General features: G+C 38.4%; 1 protein-coding gene across 3 annotated transcripts in view; it reads right to left on the bottom strand.

The window, feature by feature from the left end:
- LOC115257546 (uncharacterized) overlaps nt 1-25,504 on the bottom strand; it is a 380,825-nt gene that overhangs the window by 273,503 nt on the left and 81,818 nt on the right. For all 3 annotated transcript variants that reach the window (XR_009999519.1, XM_062861131.1, XM_062861132.1), the window contains one exon: nt 15,807-15,849. The gene's annotated coding sequence lies outside the window, so the exon portion shown is untranslated. The remainder of the gene's footprint in view (nt 1-15,806; nt 15,850-25,504) is intronic.

Raw genomic sequence — 25,504 nt, 5'->3', positions numbered from 1 at the left:
ATAATTGGTACACTTACCCTACATCGGGTTTCTTCCCACCAAACATCAGTATTCAAGCTATATTTTCGTTTGCAGAAGGTTTTAAAATATTTCATCGGGGAAATTTTGATTTCTCATCTTTTTAGCTGTTTCCATACAAATTTACATGAAATTCTCATTTGCGGCCAAATTCGCTCCCATACAAAATGTATGGAAAAATTTTCACCGATAGAATATTTTTAAACCTTCTGCTAATGAAAATATAGCTTGAATACTGATGTTTGGTGGAAAGAAATCCGATGTACATTAAATTTTTATAATCTGCTGGTTCAGAAATAGCGTGTGTGGCCAATTTTGGTACCCCAAGACAATCCGGAGTAACTCCGGAACCATGTGGACCATGTCCCCGGCGTCATAAAAAAGAAAAGTTTTTCGGGAAGTTGTGAAAATTTCATCAAAATCCATCGAGAAACAAAAAAGTTATGACCATTTTGGTGCTTTTCCGAAGGTGGAAAATTTACGTTTGCTGGATGAAGGTTAAAAACTGTTTCAATGGCAGCGACTTTAAGCATGAAACAATGGACAAGAATTGGAACTTAGAAAGTATTAACCCTAGCCCAGCAGGGTAGACTGGCACAACTAGCCGTATGAAGCTTAAGATCCTAGGACTGAGCGAAGTACGTTCAGAGAACACAGATATGGTCCAATTTACGCGCCAACTGATGCTGCCGAAATGCAGGACCAAGAGAACTTTTACAGGCAACTGCTGTCGAATGCTGTCGTGGACAAGATTCCGAAAAGTGATATCAAGATCCTCATGGGTGACTTCAACGCTAAGGCTGGTTCCGACAACTCGGACTATGAGCACGTCATGAGACGCCAAGGTCTCGGAGAAATGAGCGAGAACGTAGAGCTGCTTGCAACGTTTTGTGGCAACAATGACATGGCGATTGGGGGATCGCTCATTCCTTATCGACCAGTGCACGAAACGACATGGGTGTCCTGTGATGGCGTCAAGGAAAATCAAATTGAACACATCTAGATGGGCTGAAACTGGAGACCTAGCCTTCTTAATGTGCGGAACAAACGTAGTGCTGACATATTGTCCGACCATCATCTCCTATTCGGCAGGATCAGGCTGTGCATATCGACAGGAGGAGAAAATCGGGCGCCGATTCAACGTACACCTGTGGTGTACGCTGTGGTGAAAAGGTCCTTCATTGAGGAGCTAGAGAACCGTGCTGCGGATATTCCAGCAGATGGAAGCGTAGAAGATCAATGGAGCGCCATCAAGAACGCTTTCATTGCCGCCGGCGAGAATACTTTGGGTGAGCTACGCACCCGCAGAAAACAGTGGATCACAGATGGCACCTGAAGGAAAAGAGAGGAGCGAAGGAACGCCAAAGCCGCGAGCGAAAACACGAGGAGCCAAAGCCGTAGACCGTCAGTGCTATTCGGCTCTCAAGAAGGAAGTGAAACGCTTATGTAGACTGTACTTAAAAGCGTGGAAGGACTTCCTAGCTGCCGCATGCGAGAAAGCCGCATACACCGGTGACATCCATCTCTTCTACAATGTATCACGTCGCCTTATAGTTGGACTAAGATGAATGCTACTATGCCCGTGAAAGACACATCTGGGCAGCTATTGACCGACCCGGCTGACTAGTTGAAACGCTGGTTCCAGCACTTTGGAAACCTTTTTCAAGTGTCGGTCACGCCATCAACACCTCAGCATGGTCCGCCAAGGGTTCGAAGCATTACCCGTGTCAACACCGAAGCTCCATCAGGGTAGGAGATAGAAACAGCCATCCATAACATATTATCGAACAGAGCCCCGGGGGGTCGATCGCATTGCAGCTGAGATGCTCAGCTGGGAACCCGCGATATTTCCGGCCGACTGGATGCAAGGCGTCTTAGTAATGGTACCCAAAAAGAGTAACCTACATAACTGTATGCAATAATTGGCGGGGCATCATATTACTGCGTATCGTTCTCAAACTTCTTTGCAAAGGGATCCTTAACCTTCCGTAACTCGCGCGGTTGGTCACTACCGTTAGCACCACGCCAAAGTTGAGTACAAAATGCGAGATTTTTTCAACGTGTTGTACAAAATACACACAGGAGAAGATTGACGCAACTCTCCGGCGGCAACTAACAGGATTTCGTGCCGGACGATCCTATGTGGACCATATTGTCACACTCCGTATCATCTTGAAGCAAATCAATAGATGCCAAGAGTCTCTCTACCTGGTGTTTATCAAAAGCTCAAACAAAATATGTGCACTCAGTTACGAATGAATCGTTCAGGTTCACAATTGAACTCCAAAAACATAAAACTTGTTCATTGCATTCCACTTCTGCAAACCACACGAATCCGGCTCTCTTTGCGGGCTGCACAAGTTTACAAGCGTTTGCAACTATTTGCTCTAACAATTTGATTAAACTGTTTCCATCCCGAATCGGACCGAACAGGCTGCCCATAAATCAACCACCAACCAGCAATGGGCCATAACTAAAAGTGCATTCGACCTACCCTCCAAAGAGAATTTAAATTGAATTCAATTAAACTTTCAATGTTGGCACAGTCTTCCGCCCTGCCCCCCGGTAGTGCCTACCGGCTGCTAGTCAGGCCGTCAGACCTAAAGTTAAACAGTACCCTCTCGTTATCTCCATTATGACGGCGGGTGAGGACTTGGGAATACCGATGTACCTTCCAGCATGCCGAGAGTAGTGAGTGGCGGCGACGGAGAAAGGGCTTCACTCAAATCGCTTCCTCCCGAAAAACCGAAACTTTTCCGGATCATGTTAGCACACATGTTTCCTGATTCCCTTCACACATCATCCCTTCAATAACGCTAGCTCGGTACTGTAGAACAGGGTGAATTGGGTAGATTTCTTACAATTTAGAAACTCTCACGTGTCCTGTTCATTGATTTTAAAGCGGTGTACGATTCAGTTGGAACAAATAAGCGTTGGAAGATAATGAGAGAACACGGTTTTCGGGTGAAACTAGTCAGGCTGATACGCGCAACGCTAGATGGATCAAAATGAAGTGTTCGGATCGCAGACGAAGTGTCTTCTTCATTTGTGGGCTTGGATGGACTAAAGCAGGGTGATGCACTTTCATTTCACTTGAATGAACGATAAAGAGATCTAATGAGCAGGAGTATGGAGAGGAATGCTCCTCGGATGTTTTTCAGGGTTTTCTCAAGAAGTTCCTCAATAGGCTTTTCTTGGAACTAATTCTCCAATAATTCTTTCAGGTATTTTTGAGAAATTTCCGGAATTCCTTGAAAAGTTATTATTTGAATTTTTCAAGTGGTTTCACAAGGAATCCCTCCAGGCGTTCCTTCACAGATTCCATTCAAATATCGTTCCAGCAGAAATTTCTTTACAGTTTGCAAGAATTCCTTTATAGAGAACTTCAGATTTTTGTTTCAGGAATCCTTTCAGAATTTCTTCATGAATCTCTCCAGAGATTTCCTCAGGCATTTCTTTCCTGAAATTCCTCCGCGAATTATTCCTTGTCATTTCTGTAGAAATTCATCTAGAAAATTCTCGAGGGACTTTTATACAAGTTTCTCCAGGTATTTGTCCAAAAGTACCTCCAGGTTTTCCTCGAAAGACTGCTTCATAAATTAGTTTTAGGATTTATTCAGACCTTTCTTCAGAAATTCTTTCAGACATTGTACCGTTGCACACACAATATGCGACGCGACACAAGACAACACTTATCGTTCTTACAATCGTCAAGACAAGATTAAAAAAAATTATCTTTTGTCGACCGGTTTCGGGATCTAGCCCATCTTCAGGACAATGTCCGACTGTAAGTAAATTGTGACTGTACCGTTGATCCTCCAGGAGTTTTATGCGAGGAGCTTTATGCATTATCACTTTTCCAGGAAATTTTCTAGAAACGATTCTAGTAGTAACTGGGGTTCTCCAGTTCTTCAGGGTATCACTTAACAGATTCCTTAAGAAAATGCTTTCCATCAGATGTTAGATTTTTTGGTAACTCTTTAAAAAAAATCCCAGCACTTTGGCTTTCTAAATTTCAACAAAACTTCCTTTCGCATCTTTCGCAATGAAACAAGAAATTCGTCGAATCATTTTTTCCTGAGATATCTCTGTGAGTTCTTTCAGGGTTTGCTTAAGAAATTACACCAGGGTTCTCTTCAGAAACTTCTCAAGGGTGTCCATTAGAAATCTCTTCAGTGATTTTCTCGATAATTTCTTCAGAATGTCCTTTTTTCAAAAACTTCTTCAGAAATGGCCCCAGGACTCTTTTTTTGGATTTATTTCCAGCATTCCTTCAGAAATGAAATTTTACATGAAATTCTTCCAGGAATTCCTTCAGAATTATCTCAGGGAATTCCATGAGAATTTTTTCCAAAGGAATCTTTATAGAGCTATTTCTGGCAGAATCGCAGGAGAAATTTCAAAAATCACCTTCTTAAGAATTGTTGCAGGGATTACTGATGGAATTTTTCAAGGAATTCCTGGAAAAACTTCTTGAGGAGAAAAATCCAAGAAAATATCTTCCGGAAGAAATCTTTTACATTCTAAAAGACTTTTTGGAGATATTTCTGAAGAAATCTCCGAAGGGACAAATGGAAAAATTACTCAAATAATCACTCTAGTATTTTTTTTAAATCTCCAGTCTGATTCCCATGAAAATTTCAGAAGTTAATATTGGAGGAATAAGGAAATTCCTGAACGAATCTCAGTAGGAATTCCTGAGTAAGGTCCCGGAGAAATACGAGAATAAACTGGGAAACGTGATATTCTCGGCCTTTGCAGTCTAATAGAGCAGCGAGAACGATATTGTCTCTACATCCGACGGTTTCGGTAATATATTTTACCTTTTTCAAGGATAAGAGGTAATATCACGTTTCCCAGCTTAAGTTCAACAGTCGGCAAGCAACCATTTACGAGGATAAACTTCGTGGGAAACGCTTTGTGGAAATCCAAAATTGAGAAATTTTAGAAAAATCTCGGAAAGAATCCTTCACTGGAAGATTTTCTTAAAAAAATTGGAGGAATCCAAAAAAAACCTTTGAAAATATTTCTGGAGAAATTCGTGGAATAAATCCTTGAACAAATCCCAGAAGTATCCTCAGAGGTTAAGCTGGAGAAAGTTTTGGGCAAATAAACGGAGAAATACTACTGGAAGTTCTCTGTATGATTTTTTGCTGGAATCTACTGCTTGAAACATTGAAAGTAATAATGCAAGTATCCCCGGATGCATTCTAGCTGGATTTTCTGGATGTATGCCTGAATTCCTGGAGACATTACTGCGGACATTTCCGATGAAATCCCTGGAGAAGTTCCCGATGAAATCTTTGGAGAAGATCGTGAAGAAGAAAACCTGTACGAATTCCGGAAAGAACAAGCGGAATATTTTTAGAAAATAAAAATCGCTACCTGGAAGAATTTTTGAAAACGATGCTTGAAAGAAATTCTGAATGCGAACTATGGCTATAAATAAGGAAATATAAAAATTCCGGACTGGAGATATTCTGAAAAAAAAAAAATCTCAGGCGAAGTTCCAGAAGAAATTCATGAAATACTTCCCCAACAAACTCTTGGAAACGAAACTTCTGAAGAAATTATTAAAGGTATAACTGAAAGGAAACCTTGAGAAATATCCTAAAGAATCCCTAGAAGAATTTTTGGAAATTTTGAAATAAAATTCCGAGAGTAATTTCTTAAAATATCTATCGCGCAATTGCAGCAAGAATCCATAGACACTTTCTAAAAGAATCTTTGGATAAATTTCTGAAGAAATCCCTGGGAGAATTTGAAAAGAAAACTTTGGAGATTTCTTTTTATTAATGCCTAGAAAAGTATAAATCCTGAAAAAAATTGCGAAATTTCTAAAAGATTTCTGATTTTTTGATTTTCTGAAAAAATCTCTGTAAGAAATTTTGAAAGAATTCATTGGTGATTTTCTAGAAGAAACTTAGAAAAAAATCCATGGTGAAATTTCTGAACAAACTTATGCAACTCTGGAGAAATTTTTGTAGCAATACATTGATGATTCACTGAAAGAAACCCTGTTAGACTCTCTGAAGGAATCCGTGCAAGATTTCCTGAAAGAAATCAGAAATTTTCTAAAAGAAAAATTTCAGAAGGAATCTATGAAAAAAATAGCAAAGAGTGCTTTGTGTTTCAGTTCTTATTTTCCGGATGAATCTTTAGGAAACTTAAGAGGAATTCAGGAATGATTCTGTGGAATAAAGGCTCAAAGGAGTTCTCAGAAAAACCTCAGAAGGAGAACTTTGCAAAATTTCTTAAAAAATTGATGGTAAACTTTCCAAGGAAACTTCTGAAGAAATCCCTGGAGAATTGTTTAAAGAAATCAATGAAAGATTATTTTAATCCGTGAATGAATCTTTTGTGAAAATTTGATACGAATCTCTCGAAGATTTTCTGAATAATATTTAAATTCATGGATTTCTGATGAAATTTATGGAATATTTGAAGCAATCTTGCCAGATTTTATAAAAAGAACGTTTGAAATGTTTTGAAGGAACATCGAATGGAATGTCCGAGGATATTTTTTCGAATAATAACTTGGTAGATTTCATGGAAGAATACGAAAAGGTATTCCATGGGCAATCTTTGAAAACGGTTTGTTGGTTTGGAACAATGTTTTCGAAGATGTTTGGGGATATCCGAATGAGTTTTTGAAAAAGTTTCCCTAAATATTATAAATTATTTTTTTTACTTTGTAGCTGCAGAAAGCTGATTTCCAGTCTAAGTGTAGAATTAGCATAAGTTAAAATACACAATAATAAAAATAAAAAAAAAAAATCCAGTTCCAAAATTTTGAGTAGCCCAGGATGGTCAAATGATTCTAGCTATTTTTTCTACAATTTTTATTTTCATTGATTTTAAAACAAGCAAATGGAAACTTGGAAATTGAATGCAGCAAAAAACTATGCATATTTTTTCCCTATACCCAACTATACAGCGAATTCAAAGAATCAAAAAAATAATAAGAAAAATTTATGGGTCCATGTGAAATCATTTCTCAGATTTATGGATTTTCTAATCGTCTCGAATAACATTAAACGAAATCTTTTGACTTTTTTTTTTGATTATTTGAATTCCCTGTAACTTAAGTATGATTAGATGCAGAATCAAAATATGTATAGTTTTTAATTAAAATGTTTACGTTGATTTTTTATGTAGAAAATCTCAAAAATAGTTTCCTTTTAATTGTTTGAAAATGGATGAAAAACATAAATTTAAAAAAAATGAATTTTGTGGCAAGAGTCAGCTTTCTACAAAAACATGTAATAAAAAATTGTCGAAAGGTAATGTTTTTGGAAAATTGACATTTTATTTTTTTATGAAATACCGTCGAATACTATCGAAGACATGATTTCAATCATAGAAACCGTTTTCGAGTTTTAATTTTTGAAAAACTTTATCAGGTTTTTTCCATAGGCTATTTTTTAAGTTGAATGAAGAACATTGCAAAAATAGAATAGAAAAAGTCACGTCTACGCGGTTTGTGCGTTGAGCTGGAAATGCTCAAGTCTAATTTCTAAAAGAATCTCCGAAAAATCCGCCTTGTGAAGAATTAGCATTAAGTTAAAATTCACAAATACAAAGAAATAAAAAAAAAACCGATAATACTCGAAGGAAATTCTAATGGAACCCTGGGTATAGTCCCAATATCACACAAACTACAAACTGACAAAGATTAAAGTTACGTTTAACTATCCAGATGAGTATCCAATGATCAAAATAACACTATTTTACGGTATAAAATTAAGCTAGCTTGTCGGTAGCCACCTAGAGAGTGGTAAACCAAAAATTTGAAATTAATTTATAGTGACCCTCGCTCGACGGCCTCGCATGGCTTGCAGTTTTTCTCCAGCAAACGATGATGATGATGATGATGATGACGACGACGATGACCAACCACCACCGAGTTTTCCGATCGTTTCGGATAACTCGCCTCACCCCAACTTGAGGGTGCAAGTGTGGGATAAATCATGGCAGCACTTGAACTCTGGGTTCGATTGTTTGGGATCATTTGTCTTCTCTTGAACAAGGCCCAATCCCTACATACTTCCTACACCGCACCGGCCTTGTTCGGATGTTTGGTCGAACCTGAAGCAAGCGATATCAGCTACCTATACATACACTCGAACATCTGGTGTCACCCGCACAGCCAGCGGAAAAATCCCAGCTCCGGGCGGCGGTGTTTCAAGTGTGTCCAGTTCCAGTTCTCTCGGGTTTATTTTCTAGCAGAGAAAATCTAAAAATTGAACCGGTGACAAATCGCCTCACCGGTTGACCGGTGACCACTCAACGATGACGACGACGGTGCGGTGTGGTGTCCCCACTATCATCAACAACAGCGACATGACGAGGACGACGACGAGCGAGGTGGCAACATCAGGAGCACACATCTGTTATCGACCGCAGAGAGCCATAATTCTAGCGGTCGTCCACTCTGTTCCAGAAATACGGAAAATTGCTAACCTCTCCCCCCCTTAGGAAAACGGGATCCGAATTTGGTGAGGTGAACCCGGCGAATGCGGACATAAATAAGCTTTCGTGGAGTAAATTCCTATTTTCGCAAGTGCATAATTTACGGGAAAGTTTTTCGATAGTGGAAATTGATTATCTGGTTGGGATTATGGAGGAGAGGAATTGGGGCCATACTGAAGGCGGCTTAATAGTTGGTCGATTTGTGGTGGCCATTATGTTTCCATCCATGAATGAAATGAAGTAGAATGGCTTCAATTATTCTATATTGTGAAACGATCAGACAATTTTGGAATGCTTTCAGGTTTGATTTGATAATAATGACGACATGACAATACAACAATTTTAGTAAGACCTGGGGCATTTTTTTACATATTACCTTACGGGTTTGAGCCGAAGGGTCTCAGATTTTTATGAAACTTTTCCCACAGGCAGGGCTCATAGATATATGAATAAAATAAAATTGAGAATAATTCAGAGTCGCCTATTTTCCCGGAAAACTCAGGTAGAAATTTTTTGATTTCCCCTGATACTACTTACTTTGTAAAATCATAACTCAAGAACCAGGCATCGTGGAAACATTTTTTTTTTTTCAAGAAAATAATAGCAAATTTTCTCAGAAATCCAAATAAAATATGAACTGATCATAGTTTTTTTTTTACAAAATTTTCCACAGTTCAGAAAATTCGTAAAGAAAAGCCGGAAAAACTATGCCCGAACTCCTGGAAAACTAAAAAAAAAGTTTTGAGAAGATTATTTCATATGCTTTATTCGCTGAAATTTTTGGAATGCACTTTTTCCGTTTTTCAGTTATGGCCAATTATGTTGAAAAATGTCCAAATGTACCATATAAGCCTTTTTTTGAAAAATAATAACTGAAGAACGAAGCATCGTAGAAACAAAGTATTTTTTAAATGAAAATGAGAGCAAATTTTCTCAGGAATCCAAAATATATAAGTTTAATATAAGTTTTCCACAATTTTTTCCATCATTGAGAAAATTTATAAAGAAAAGCCGGAAGAACTATGTCCGAACTCGCGGAAAATTTTCGAAAAAATATTTTTAAGAAGGTAATTTCATAAGCTTTAACTGCTGAAATTTTTGGAATGCACTCTTTTTTCGTCTCTTAGTTTTGGCCAATTTTGTGAAAAATGTAGTTATTCATTCCTGCTCGGGTTGGGTAGTGGCTATGGTTAGGATAGCTCAGATCAATCTTCAGCACAAAAGAACAGCAACGATCAATCTTTGTAGATTTATGCAAAATGGTACAGCCCAAGTGGCGTTAGACCAAGAACCTTACTTTCGTAAGGGGAATTTCTATCCAGCAAACCTTGTGAATCCGGTGTTTGCTACTTTCAGTAAAAATAAAATGGCAAACTCACGTGTCATGCCTCGAGCATGTGTGCTTGTCAACAACGCAATCGTTGCTACACTCATCTCTTAACCAACTACTAGAGATGTATGTGCTATCACAATGGATGTATCTGTTGGAAGCCTTAATAGGAAATACGTTTATTGTTCGGTGTATTTACCGCATGATGAACCATCCCCTACGGATACTTTCAAGCAAGTCATTGCATACTGCCCTTCAAAAGGCCTTCCGCTAATTGTTGGCAGTGATGCTAATGCTCACCATATCATCTGGGGCAGCTCAGACATCAATTTGAGAGGCTCCAGTTTGATGGAGTACTTAAGTAGTACAGATCTTGCATTACTAAACATAGGCAACCGCCCAACCTTCATGGTATCTGCTAGAGAGGAAGTGCTAGACATAACGCTTTGCTCTAGCAGAATTTGTCATGAGCTGACCAATTGGCATGTGTCAGATGAAGAATCTTTATCTGACCATCGCTACATCTTGTTTGAACATGTGAATGTTACTTCGCAAACTTTGCGTTTCAGGAATCCCCGGTCAACCAACTGGGATATCTTTACCGATTTGGTTGCAGCCACATTTCATGGATACTCACCATCAATTGACACTCCAAGTGATTTAGATGATGCCGTTGATACTACAACGGCCTTCATTATGGAAGCTTTTGAAGAAGCTTGCCCCCTGCGGTCTGTGAGGATCACAAGAGGAACCCTTTGGTGGAACTCTGATCTGGCAAAGCTCAGGAAACAATGTAGAAAGAGTTGGAACAGACGACGTTCGACTGGACCGGAGGCTTTCAGGTCGGCTCGCAAGGCCTACCAGAAAGCTCTTCGGTCTGCTGAACGATCCGGCTGGAAAAACCTTTGTACAAATGTTTCCAGTCTGAGTGAAGCCAGTCGATTGAACAAAATCCTGCAAAATCTAAGGATTTTCAAGTGAACGAACTTCGTTTGCCAAATGGTGATTTCACTTCCTGTGATGAGGAACTTTTAGAATGTTTATTCAGTACACACTTCCCCGGATGTGTGGATATTACATCTTCGGATGAACCTGATGTCTTTTCTTGTAATTATGATTCTTTAGCTTCGGCTCGGAGTATCATAACTTTAGAATCGATTGAATGGGCACTTAATAGTTTTGCTCCTTTCAAATCTCCTGGGGCAGATGGGATTTCTCCTATTTTGCTTCAGAAGGGATTTGATCATTTCAAACATGTTTTGCAACAACTACTTGTTTGCAGTTTTGCTACAGGGTATATTCCCAAATCCTGGCGGGATATTACTGTGAAGTTTATTCCGAAATTGGGTCGCGCGTCGTATGAAGAAGCAAAGAGCTTCAGACCTTTCATTTTGACCTCTTTTCTTCTGAAATGCTTAGAACGCATTGTCGATCATCACATCCGTGATGTTCATCTGGCCAATGTGCCTCTTCATGTGAACCAACATGCTTACCAATCTCGAAAGTCCACTGTGACTCTTTTACACAAAGTTGTTTACGATATCGAGAAGGCATTCGCTCAAAAGCAATCATGCTTGGGTGTGTTCTTAGATATCGAGGGTGCCTTTGACAACGTGCCTTTCGATGCCATATTGGAAGCCGCACGGGGTCATGGCATATCACCTATGATTTCCAATTGGATTCTCCAAATGCTCAAAAACCGACATCTCTTCTCGACATTGCGTCAAGTGGCGATTAGGAAATTGAGTGTTTGTGGATGCCCCCAAGGGGGAGTCTTATCACCGCTTTTGTGGAATCTCGTAGCAGATACGCTATTGAGGCAACTCAATAATAGCGGTTTTCCTACTTATGGTTTTGCCGACGACTACCTAACATTGTTAGTCGGTATGTGCATCAGCACCCTTTTCGACCTGATGCAAAACGCTCTCCAGGTAGTTGAGGGTTGGTGTCGCCAATATGGCCTTTCGGTAAATCCGAGTAAAACATATATTGTTCTTTTCACGGAAAAGCGAAACCGTAATGGTGTTCGACCTTTACGTCTCTTTGATTCTGAAATCAATGTGACTGAACAGGTAAAGTACGTTGGAGTCATTCTTGATTCCAAGCTTTCCTGGACACCTCATGTTGAGTTCAGAATCAAGAAAGCTTGTATGGCCTTCGGGCAACGCCGGCGAACCTTTGGTACAACTTGGGGTCCAAAACCCAAGTATATCAAATGGATTTACACAACTGTTATTCGTCCAATATTGGCTTATGGATGTCTTATGTGGTGGCAAAAAGCGAAGTGAGAACGGTTCAATCAAAATTAGGCCATCTCCAAAGCATGTGCCTAATGACGATGTCTGGGGCGTTCGCTTCAACTCCTACGGCAGCGCTCGAAGTTTTCTTTGACGTCTATGGGTCCTCGGTTTACTAGAGGAAACTCCTCTTTTTCTCTTCTTGGCGTAACGTCCTCATTGGGACAAAGCCTGCATCTCAGCTTAGTGTTCTATGAGCACTTCCACAGTTATTAACTGAGCGATATATTTGAAGGAACTTTTGCAGCAATTTTAGAAGATAATGTTGAAGAAACTTCCGGAAACAATTGTTAAAGATCTAATTTTTGAAGAAATTTAATGATGAAGCATTTCATCAACTTTAGAAGAGACTTATGGAAAGAATTTAATAACATCTTCAAGAAACTCCTGGAAAATTTTCGGAAAAATCCGGAAGCCATTCTAAGAGAAATTCTTGGAAACGATTAATGAGGGATTCCTGAAGTAACTTTCAACTTCCAAGAGGAGTTCTTGGAGGTGTTCAAAGAGTATTCTAGAAAAACTTAAAGAAACTTCAAGAAATTTCTCGAAAACCTTCTGGAGCAACTCCACTAGAAATTTCAGGAGAAAATCCAACAAACCTTTTTGGAGCGATTCAAAAGAAATTCTTGTAAAAGCTGCTTGACAAGTTTTTGAAGTAGCTTCAACTCAATTCTAGGGGCAACTTCTAAATTGTTTGTTTAAATTTCAATTTGAAGCTCAAACGTTTTTCTCAACCAAACTTATGAATCTAAATTGAACAATTCAGTTTTTTATAAATATGCTTTAGAATTGTTCTTTTTGTTATTTTTGTGTATCGATGTAATATGCGGCCCGCAGGTCGATCCCGAATTGCAAATTTGGCCCGCGATATCCTCCAGCCTGAGCACCACTGCTCTAAGTGATTTTACAATTGCTTGTAATTTTCCATATAGGACATTTTCCACGAAATTCCCTTCCCGGGAAGAGGGGACATCTGGTTATCTGGAGAGAAGTATTTCAGACGGCATCGTATGTTACACTGATGGCTCCCTTCTCGAAGGTCAAGCAGATGCTGGTGTTTATTCTCGTGAGCTAAGGCTGCATCAGTCTTATTCACTTGGTAGACACTGCACCGTTTTTCAGGCCGAAATCTTTGCTCTTATGTGCGGAGTGCAATCAGCACTTCAGCAGCACGTGATGGGCAAAGTAATATACTTCTGTTCAGATAGCCAGGCTGCTATTAAAGCACTTGCTTCGGTCAACTCCAGGTCGAAGATAGTTATCGTTTGTCGAACTCAAATCGAGGAGCTGGATTCAGCAAACGCTGTTCACCTTGCATGGGTACCTGGCCATTCTTCCTTCGCTGGAAATAAATTGGCTGATGAGTTAGCTCGCACTGGAGCATCACATGACTTCATTGGCCCTGAGCCAGCTATTCCGGTATCCAAATGTTGGGTAGAGCTTCTGATTGACACCTGGGCTGCTACTCAGCACAAACAATACTGCACAGAAAAAAAATGTAATTAAAATTCAGCGAGAAATCAGGCACATAAAGGGAATGCTAGAGTTAGTGCATATTTACATGAGATATCATGCAAAATTACGTTACGTTCGTGTAAATTTCCGCCAATAGTCGCGTAACCGGTTGGAGTCCATGATGATTTACGCGATGGTTGGCGGAAATTTACACGATAACTCTAGCATTCCCTTTATGTGCATGATTTCTCGCTGAAACTTAATTACATATTTTTCTCTGTGTGGAATAGTTTGGAGTCATGTCGTCAAACAAAATTGTATTGTACTGAGCCATCTCTAGGGGTGGCAAAGTATCTAACAAATCTGTCAAAGCAGAACTGCAGCATGCTGGTCAAAGCATTGACTGGCCACTGCCGACTTAGTTATCACAAAGCTACAAAGCTAAATACATACTTTATTAGTAGACTCAAACATATAAAACAACTTACAACTATGATGATTTCTCCACATACTTCATACGCGCATTTACACATTTCTCCTCACGATTCATACGCGCCCATTCTGTCTCATCTTCACTGACTCTATTCTCCGAGAATGACGGAGAACACAAAGTATAAAACAATACACATGTACAAACAGTCAACTCCGACAATGTACAGAGGTTCACAACTACATTCTCACGTAACAGTTGGTATGTTCAGATTTTTCTCAATGCTAGAAATAGCTTTGACGTTCCCACCGAAAATTTCTTTTAAAAAGGAATGACATGCAAACACAGGAAAAAATCACGGAAAACATCCAGGCGCCCAGTCATTAATTCCACAGTCCACTTGGACTTGGATGTCTATTCCCTGTGCGGGTGGTTATGTTGAAAATTCGATAAAAAAAAGTCCAACGAAAAACTGGAAATTACGATAGCATATCAAAATAAAATTGAAAAAAAAATGGTGGCTATTCTGATTAATTCTTCTCAAGAACTCTTCTAAGGATTTGGAAATCCGTCAGAGATTTGTTTAGAAATTTGGATGTAAATTATCCAAGATTCGTTCCGAAATATATTTGAGGAGTTCTCTCGAAATTGTTTCCAAGATTATATCTGGAATTCTTTCCCGAATTCCTACATGGGTTTCTACCGATATTCCCACCTTAAATGTTTTACTGTTGCTCACAAGAAAATTCCAGTGAGTTCTTCTTGAAATTTTTCTTCTTCCATATGGCTCTACGTTTCCACTGGAACTTGGCCTGCCTCCCTTCAACTAACTGTTTTTAAAGCAATGCCGCAGTTATTAATTGAAGGGTTTTATTTGCCTGCCATTGCATGAATTTGCATATTGTGAAGCAAGTACAATTATACACTATGCCCAGGGAGTCGAGAACACTTTCCTGACCGGAACGGGAATCGAACCCACCGTCTCCTGATTGGCGATCCATGGCCTTAACCACTAGACTACAGTTGGTTTTGTCAATAAACTTCTAAAATTTTTCGTTGGGTTGCTCCCGTTTATCCAAAGTTCCTTCAGAAATTTCTTTTAGTTGTTTTGCTCCGGAATAGCTTTCCAGCAGTTTCTCTCGGAATGTTTGCGGGATCCTTGCAGAAGTTTTTCCAGAGAGGGATATGATATTTCTCCAAGATTTCTTCGCAAGATAGCACTCGTCATTGCTCCAGTGGTTTCTCTCAGATGTTCGCAGAGATTCTTCTTGAATTTTCTTAATATTTTCTCCTGGGTTTACACCCACATTTTTTTTACTGAGTTGTCTCAGATTTCCTTCCAGACATTTCTCCAACTTGTCTTGCGGAGTTCCTAGCATGATTTCACCTGGATTTACTGCCGATCCGATGAACTCTTTCACAGTTATCAACGGAGAACATTCTCTGACAAAGATAATTTTATATGGGTGTATCGTGTGCCCAAGGAAAACACAGAAATTTCCATTGCAAAAGTTCCTGGATCGACCGGGAACCCAATCAGTCACCCTCTGCATGGTCTTGTTAAATACTCTTCCACATACCGCATCGACTATACATGTATGTTCCTTGACTTGATTACCCCAATTACTATAAAGAAGCCCCTTCGGGCCGTAGGGTAATTTACCAATTGTTGCAGGCTAAATATTCACCAATTGTTGCACACCTCATAAGAATAATATGGAGTGTGCAACAATAGGCGAGTTTTTAGCTGTGCAATAATTGGAAAATTACCCTTATAGAAATCATTTAACGCTATTGTACGTACCAAATATAGTTAGAAATCCTCGTAGTTGTCGTAAGTTGAACACCTGAAAATAGAGGAAAAAAGTAAGTATAGTTAGTAAGGTTTAACTCAAGTTTTCGAAACAAGTTTGAGGGGAAACACTTTAGCATTATTTGTTTTCTTCTTCACGGTCCTAATTTTAAATACACTAAAACATATGCATAATTATAAGCACTGCAATTTCTTGGGTTTGTGCTCACGTAAGAACTTTTTTGCAATTTCTCATCGTAATAGGCTGTTTTACCTCACGCAAATCTGACAGGAAAAGGCCTAATTTCCCGCACCAAATAAACAGTGCTGTAATGGTTCATTACAGCACTGATTTGCGTTGCGTAATGAACCATTACAGCACTGTTTTCAGGTTTCATTAACTCCTTGATGCTTTCTGGATGCAGTTTTGAAAATTGTGACAACTACACAGTGTAACCTACCAGGATCAGATTTTCTTAAACAAGGCTATGAAAATCAGTGTGCAATTTGATGGGAATGTTTTGTTAAAACTAACCAAAAGCGGTAATTTTTGAAATTGCAAAAAACGTTGTACGCAACTCGGTGCAGAACTCGATTTTTACAGCACTCGTCGTAATTATCCAACTCGGCGAGCCTCGTTGGATAAATGTACGACTCGTGCTGTAAAAATCATCATTCTGCACCTTGTTGCGTAAACTACTATTTTGCAATTTCTCATCGTAATAGGCTGTTTTACCTCAGGCAAATCTGACAGGAAAAGGCCTATTTTCCCACACCAAACTAGCAGTGTTGTAATGGTTCATTACAGCACTGATTTGCGTTGCGTAATGAACCATTACAGTACTGTTTTTAGCTTTGATGAACTTCTTGATGCTTTCTGGACGAAGTTTAGAAAAAAATGTGACAACTGCGCCGTATAACCTGTTATGATCAGATTTTTTTAAGGACAAGGTATTTGGAGTACATAGCTCAAAATTTCTAGAGCACCGTTTTTTAGAACCGTTAAACGGATTTGGATGAAAATGCATCACGCTAATTGTTCAGTGGTTGTCAACAGCGTGATGCATTTTCATCCAAATCCGTTTAACGGTTCTAAAAAACGGTGCTCTAGAAATTTTGAGCTATGTACTCCAAATACCTTGTCCTTAAACATGGCTATGAAGTCTGAAGAAAAAATTTTGTTCAAAACTACCCTCAAGCGGTAATTTATGAAATTGCAAAAAACGTTGTACGCAACTCGGCGCAGAACTCGATTTTTACAGCACTCGTCGTAATTGTACTCGTCGTAATGTACGACTCGTGCTGTAAAAATCTTCATTCTGCACCTTGTTGCGTAAACTACTATTACACAACTTACAAACGTTTCGTTTGTAAGAACAATACGTGTTGTGTGCGTTCTCGTGTCGTGTCCCGTGGGTGCATAATTACAAGCTTTGGAAAATTTAATAGTTATCAATGGTCCGCTTTAATTTTTCCTAAGTCATATGATTCATTCATTCACACGGTAGTATATTCTAATAGGGAAAAATCTAGGACATACAAGAAATCGGATTTAGACACCCTCAACTTCTCTTTGCATAGTTCCCCATTCTTAAACCATTTTGCCTCACCTTAACTAATCACACCTTACCAACAACCTTCGTTAAAAATTCATACTGTCAAAATTGACTACCATTCAACTTTAATTACTGCTCAAACTTTGCCCAGCTGTGACCACTTTACTCAACCAGCAGCGTTCCCCTGAATCATCAATGGTGATACCAGAAGATACCAACTTTTTGATCCTGAAAACAATTCCTCCTAGCAGTAGCAATGAGTGTGGCGCCCAACATCAGCAACCATCCGTCCCCATCCCTCCCATCTGGGCGATGATCACCAGTTGGTGATGACGATAAATGCCATTCTTTGGGTCAGAGCTTGGGCAATGCCACCCCTTGTTGGTTTGGCACTGGACTACCCCCAGATAAAGCAATCTACCGAGGCAAAAAATAATAATTCCTATCCAGCGCAGCGCAACGCAATGCTTGCCTACCACACACCTCATCGTCGTCGCCGCCGCATAAGCACCAGCAGACTGGAGAAGCTGTACAATGTCTCTCTCTGGTTTCATGTGTTTGTGGCCGCTGGCAAGAAGGATCAACTTTCGCCTAAGCCGAGAAGCTGCATAATAATTCATTTATTCATTGAATAAGAAATACCGGTCCGGCGCAGCTGGCAGTCACTGGTCTCTGGTATGTCTCTGCTGCTGCTGCTGCAGAAGAAACCACAAAAAATATGGTGAGGTAGAGCATGAGTACTGGATAGTACACACACACACGTAAGGGTCGACTCCGGTTGGGCTTGGCACTGTTAAAAGAAGTTTTGGGAAAGGATTCATGAATGGCGAATATTGGGGTAGTTTGTACATTAATAAATTGGGTTGGTTTTGGGAAATGCTGAAGTCTGTGTCTCTGCAGTTGAGACAAACCTTGAATTATGATATAGTTTGCTAACGAGCTATTCAAGCCACTCAAAATGTTTTGTGGAGATTTGAACGAAGCTCTCACTTTCCATAATATTTATATTTCTTGTGACTCTTTCATTCCACCTCTCCGGAAGCTGTTCGTTTTTTTCAGATTCTATCTTTTAATCGGTGCAAAAAGATGATCACTTTGGGCTCGTTTTAATGAATTTCGCTGCAATCCGGCTTTGGGGTCCTACACAAATTACGTCACGCTAGCAGAGGGGAGGGAGGGGGGTGGTTTGTAGAGCGTGTTGGAATACTCCCCGTGTTTTATCCAGTATTGCCATATCACTTCAATAGATTTGTCCCGGAATTGTGTTAAGCATTCTTCTCTGAATTGTTCCAGCAATTCCTCACTGGATTTTTCCTGAAATTTTCAGAGTTTTTTTTTCCTAAAATTCAACCAGTACATTTTTTAAAATTCATTCTGGAATTTTTCTAATGATTTCTTTTGGAATTGATTCAGAATTTCTTCCCGAAACTTTTCTACAGATTCTCCCCGGAACTGTACCTCGTGTTCTTCCCGAAAATTTCAATTACATTTCTCCAAATATTTCAAGAATTTTTTTAGGTATTATTCCATTGATTTCTTTCAGATTTATTTTTTTATTTTTAACTGTATTAACGAGATTTTTAGCCCTAGGCTAGTTCATCTCGGGACCCACGCTTTACTTCCCTTCCGAAGGAAGAACTCACATTTTGCGAGTTTGTCGGGAGTGGGATTCGATCCCAGGTCCTCGGCGTTATGGTCAAGTGTTCTAACCATCACACCAGGTCCGCTCCACTTCTTTCAGATTTCTTCTCCCCAGATTCATTCAAAGATATCTTCCGGATTTTTTTTCCAAAGATTCCTTCTGGATTTATTTCCATTCCTTTTACGGATTCTATCCAGAAATCTTTAGATATTTTACCTGCAAATTTTCATGGGATTCCTTCCGCCAATTTGGCAATTTATTAGAATTTCACCCTGAAATCTTCCCAGATTTTTTCCAAGAGCTCTATCAAGGGCTACTTCCTTAGCTCTTCTAACGACTTCTCCTCAAATCCTTCCAAAAATTCTCCTTTGGTTTTTTTTTTCGGAGATCCCTTCCGAAATTTTTCAAAGGATTCCTCCAATAAAAGTTTCCGGAATTGGTGTTATTAGAGTTCTTAAGGACAAGGTATTTGGAGTACATAGCTCAAATTTTCTAGAGTACCGTTTTTTGGAACCTTTGAACGGATATGGCTGAAAATGCATCATGCTGATTGTTCAGTGGTTATCAACAGCGTGATGCTTTTTCATTCAAATCCGTTCAACGGCTCCAATAAAACGGTGCTCTAAAAAATTTGAGCTATGTACTCCAAATACCTTGTCCTTAAATAGATTCATTTCAGAATTCTCACAACAATGATTCAACCTTGGAAATTTAACCAAAATTTACAGAACTATCGCATGGAAAGTTTCCAAAGATTTTTTTTCTAAAATTCTTCTCGAATTCTCAAAAGGATTCTTCTCTAAGAGTTTTTCCAGGAATTTGCAATATCTTCCAAATTTCCCTCCCGAAATTCTATCAAGGAATTCTCTCAGCTGTTCTTCCAAAGATTCTTCCTGGAGTTTTGCCAGGATCCTGTTTGTTATTCTTCTAGAAATTGTTCCAGAGCTCTCCCAAAGATTTCTCTCGCAATTATTTCAGGGATTCTTTTCTGAATTCTTCCAAAGATGCCTATTGGAATTTTTCTTTTTTTTTCTTGGGTGTATTTTTGAGACACCTTCCAAAATTTTCCACGTCCTCTTGCCGGAATTATTTCAGGTTTTTCTCCCGGAACACTTTTTTTCCCAGAATTGTCAGAAATGTTTCGGAAATTCCATGTAGTTCTTCAGAGGATTTTCCCGGTCTTTCAGATATTTGTCAGTGATTCCAAGTGGAATTATTGCTGGGTTTTCTTTCCGAGTCCTTCCAGACATTCTGTCCAGAAATTTCTTATGGAATTCTTGCAGCTTTTTCTTTGAGATTCCATCCACAATCCTTCCAGAAATTTCTCCCTCTTCGCTCTTTGGATTGCTTCCTGAACCTCTGCTAGTATTTTTTCATGGAGTTCATCCAACAGCTTCATCCGAGATTCTTGCTCTCACATTTTTCGAGGACGATTTCCGGAAAATTTTCAGGGATTCCTGCAGATGATTTCTTGAAAATCCCTCCGGATTCCTCACAAACTTCTTTCTGGCGATCTCTCCGGGATGCTTCCCACCCTTCTTCCAAGGACTTCTTTTTGATTTTTTCTATGGATTTCTGCCGGATATTTTAAAGGAATGCTTCTTGATTTTCTCTGCATTTTCCAGGACTTTTTTAGAGATTCTACTGAAAATTCTTTTAGGGGCTTCTACTGAAATTGTTTCAGAAAATCCTCCCGAAATTAGATTTTCAAACTTAAAAAAACAACAAAAAAGTTAACTTTTTTCCACTTTTTCAGATTTATCAAACTTTATTTTGATAAAAGAAATCATTTTCGAAAAGATTTTTTAATATTCCTCCTTGACGGTTGTGCAACGGCTGCCTATTTATTGCACCCATAAATAAATAGAAACGTTCCATAGAAAAATCAAAAAGCGCTCCATAAAGAATTAACACATGTTCCATGATAATGTGCAATGTTACCCATACATGATTGAAAACGTTCCATACTTTATAAAAAAATTACCGGTAAAACATAAAATTTTCTCATTAAAAGTGATATTTTGCACCAATAAATAATACTGAAATGCTCCATAATAACATACAAATGCTCCATAGAAAAATTCAAATGCTCCATAAAAAAATAAAATTGTACCCATAGAAAATTGAATATTGCTCCATAGAAAAATAAAATTGCACCATAAAAAAATGAAATTGCACCAAAGAAAATAAATGAAAAAAAAACTGCACCATAGAAAACATGAATTGCTCCATGAAAAATTGAGAATCTTCCATAGATAGCATATTCTCAAAATTTAATTCAACAGGGCTGAATTGCTTTACATTGCACTGCTTAAGTGGTGCAAATGTTTAAAGTTGTGGAGAATTTTCATTTTTAATGGAGCAAATTGTATTTTATGTGCAGTTTGATAATACTTATGGAGCATTTGTCTATTTTCTATGGTGCAATTTAAATTTTTTGTGGCGCAATTGAATTTTTCTATGGAGCAATATTCAATTTTCTATGGGTACAATTTTATTTTTTAATGGAGCATTTGCATTTTTCTATGGAGCATTTGCATTTTTCTATGGAGCATTTGTATGTTATTATGGAGCATTTCAGTATTATTTATTGGAGTAAAATTTCACTTTTAATGAGAAAATTTTATGTTTTACCGGAACATTTTTTATAAAGTATGGAACGTTTTCAATCATTTATGGATAACATTGCACATTTTCATGGAACATATGTTCATTCTTTATGGAGCGCTATTTGATTTTCTTTGGAGCATTTGCAATTTGTTATGGTTGCAATAACCTTTTGCCGTTGTGCAACTGCTCGAAAGCTCCGACCAGTACAAAAACTCAAAAACCGACGAGAGATGATTCAACAATGATTTTAAGTAGGTTCCCGATTAGATTCATGAAAGTTGGAGCTTCTGCCCAGTTTGGTGTATAGGTTTAGAATATGGAATTATTTCAACACCGCTAAAAGAAGTTCATTTGTCCAGAAAATTTTCACTGAATCTGACCTGACATTCCCGTAATACCAGATTTTTTTTTTCAGGACTGCTTCCCAGAATCCTAGCAGGAATTTTCCGGAACTGTTCCAGATATTCTATCGGCATTGTCTCACAATATCTTTCCGAAACTGCTCTAAAGATCCTCGGAACTATTTCTGGTGTGTTTATTTTTATCTTCACAAGGATTTCTCCAGGATTTCTTTCGGAATTATTTATTTTCACATATTTCTTATGAAATTCTTGTATTTTCACAGAGATTCTTTCCGAAATTCCTCCGTAAATTCACCGGAATCTTTTCACGGGTATTATTCAAACCTTCATTCGACTATAATCCAATGATAACTCCCGGCATTTTCTAGGAATGCCGTCCTGAAATCCTCTTGGAAATTCCCTCAGAATTCTCCCAAGGGTTATTTCCGAAGTTCTTGTAACGATTTCTCCTCAAATTCTTACAAGAACCCCTCGATTTTTTTTAGGAATTCTTATAGAATTGGGTATTTTTTTCGGGTTTCCCTTCCAAAATTCTTTATAGGATTTCTCAAAGAAATCATCCAGTAATTTATTTTGGAATTCATACAGAAATTCGTTTCAGAATTCTTTCAAAAATTTTCCAGTGACTTCTTTTTTCATTGTATTAAAAATTTTATCCGAAATATCACCTGGAATCCTTCCAGGTACTTTTATTAGAATTCATTCCAAAAGTATAACATGAAAAATTAGCAAAAACTTTTCTTAAAGTTCCATGAAAGAATTCTTCCAAGAAGAATTCTTCCAAGGATTCTTCTTTAGAAATTTCTAGAAATGATTCTTCCTTTGGAACTTCTCCAGAAATAGAAAAACTACTCCAGAAAAGTATCTGTTTTCAAAATCCTCCCAGCAATCTTTCAGAAATTCCCCCATGTGTTTTTTTTTCAAAACAAAAAAAATCCTTCTAGGTTTTTCCAAATTTCTCTCGCGATTTTTCAGGGATCCTTTTTGTAATTCTTCTAAAGATGCCTACCGGATTTTTTCAGTGGTTTTCATCTGGATTGTGATCCAGAAAATCCTTTCGAAATTCATCCACAAGTGTCAGGCTTTCCTCCAATAATTTTCTTAGAGATTTTCCTCGGTGATGAACCAGCCCCTGGCTGAAAATCTCGAAAATAAAGATAATAATAATAATAGAGATTTTCCTGGATTCAGAATTCCTCTTTCCGGTTTTTTCTCAGAGGTTCCTTAAGAATACTTCCCGGGGTTCTTTCCAAAATTCAGTCCAGGATTTCCCTACGAATATTTTCTACGATTCCTTTCGGGATTTTTGAGATTTTTTTTTGGAATACTTTTTTTTATTCTTCCAAGGAAGCCTATCGAAATATTCTATGGATTTGTTCTATTTTGTAATCCAGAGATTCCTTACACAATTTTTGTCAAGATTCCTTACGAAATTCTTCCCGAAATTCTCCCAAAACTTCGTCCAAAGATTAACGTACGATTATTTCCAATGGTTCCTTTCAGAAAAAGACCCGAAAGGCTTGCCGCCTTTTTCCTTAAAAGTTTTTTTTTCCGAAATTTCGTTTAAAATGGTTTCTGGAAACCCATAATGAATCCACCTAGTGGTGATGGTGCCACCTAGTGGTGACTTCAGACATCTTCCCCATACCAAATACACCCAATTTTGAATGGTTTTAGAACCTAAGTAAAACTCCATTAAACAGTCGCCATTTTGAATTTTGAGTTGTGATTTTTGGACTCTTCCTTTTGGAAAATCTTCCTCATACCATTTTTAGAGCCTAAAACTCCATTAAAAAGCCGCCATGCTAGGCCACCATCTTGAATTCTAGGCCACCATCTTGAATTTTGGGCCGCCATCTTGGATGTTCCCGTACCAAATATACCCATACTGTATGGTTTTTGCCTAAAACACTATTAAACAGCCGCCATCTTGAAGTGTAGAATTAGCATGAGTTAAAATACACAGAAATAAAATTTTTAAATAAAGCCCCGCCATCTTGAATTTGGAGAAGTCTTGAAGTAAAAAAGACAAAATCTGGAAGATTTTTCACGACCAATTTAGCAGGACTAACTGGCTGGGGGCTTTCAGTATAAAGCTGGGAAGCCGCTAATGTCTGCAATCTTCAGAAATCTCAGAATGAGTCCAGGAGAGTACGCAGACATAATTTTGGACAGCTTTCTGGCAAAAGTCTAGAGGCTTTTCAGGAAGATTTACAGGACAAAATTCGTGGAACATCTAGTACATTGGCTACAGAGAACTGCTAGGATAAACATTGGAAGACTTGTGGGACAAAGTAGAGAGACCTTTCAGGACAAAATCTGCAAGAACTTCGGAAAAGCTTTTGGATAGTACGCAGGACGAAGTCTGGAAAAGTGTCATGGCTATCCCTGAAGAACTTTCATGAAAAAATGGGGAGGTAGGTCTTGTATGATAAAATAAATATGTAAGACCATCGATACACAGCTGGAAAATTTTTTAGGACAAATGTGGCAGCGGCGGATCACTACTTTTTTCACAAACGTCGGATCACTTTGCGGTCTTCGACAAAGTTATTTGGTGTCACCTACAACAATACCGAAGGGTTTAATTATTGAACACTTCCAGCGTCACCTAGCGGCAAAAATAGAAAACCTAATATTTCTGCTTACATTTGGATAGGTTTTCCCATAAATACTTCAAGCTTCTTGAGGGCCCCTTAGGTTTAATCGATTTTAAGAGTCCGAAACAACTGATTCAGAAGATAAGTCTTGGCATTTTTCGAAGTTTTTGTTTTTCATATTAGTGTGGGACACCCTATTGGAACAGCTTCACAAGATTTCTTTCGAAATTTGTTAAACTTTGGTAAAATTTGTAGGAACTTTGAACAAACTCTGAATTGTACGAAGGACAATGTTTGAAGAAGTTTAATGGCAATGTCTGGACAGTTTTCAGGAAAGTTTTGGGAGGACTCGTCCCGAAATCTGGTGGCACAATCTGAAGAGAACAAGCAAGCCAGAATAAAAAAAAAACATTCAGAACAAAATGTGGAGAACAAACAGGACAATGTCTGCTGAACATTTAGGAAATAGTTTGGAGAGCTTGCAGTACAAAGTCTGTAGGTGTTACGGAGACTTTCAGGATCAGGGATGCCATATATACAGATTTATCTGTATTATACAGATTTTTTAGTTTCCATACAGATTCCGTTTTATATGAAGTACAGATTTTTTAGCTAGAGGGGTCATTTTATTTTTGTATGGGATACAGATTTTTGAAAAGAGTGATACAGATTTTTTTATATCATCTGGCATCCCAGTTCAAGATAAAGTCAGAAGTGTTTTTGGGAAAAGGTCTGTAAAAACATTCAGAGCTACATCTTGAGTACTCCCACAAATAACTCCGGATCTTTTTAAGAACAAAATTAAGAGGTTTTTCAGCACTTTGTTTTGATATGTGTTCCAAATCCTGATCCAGCTCAAAGAGTTTGAGAATCACTGCCGTTGACAACCAAGCACTCGCAAATGACCAAAACCATAGAACCGGAACAGGCTTTCCCGAAA

Source organism: Aedes albopictus, chromosome 3, assembly GCF_035046485.1.
Source record: "Aedes albopictus strain Foshan chromosome 3, AalbF5, whole genome shotgun sequence".
Classification (NCBI taxonomy): domain Eukaryota; kingdom Metazoa; phylum Arthropoda; class Insecta; order Diptera; family Culicidae; genus Aedes; species Aedes albopictus.
Note: the sequence above shows the minus strand (reverse complement) of the source record. Positions and strands in the feature narration are given on the sequence as shown.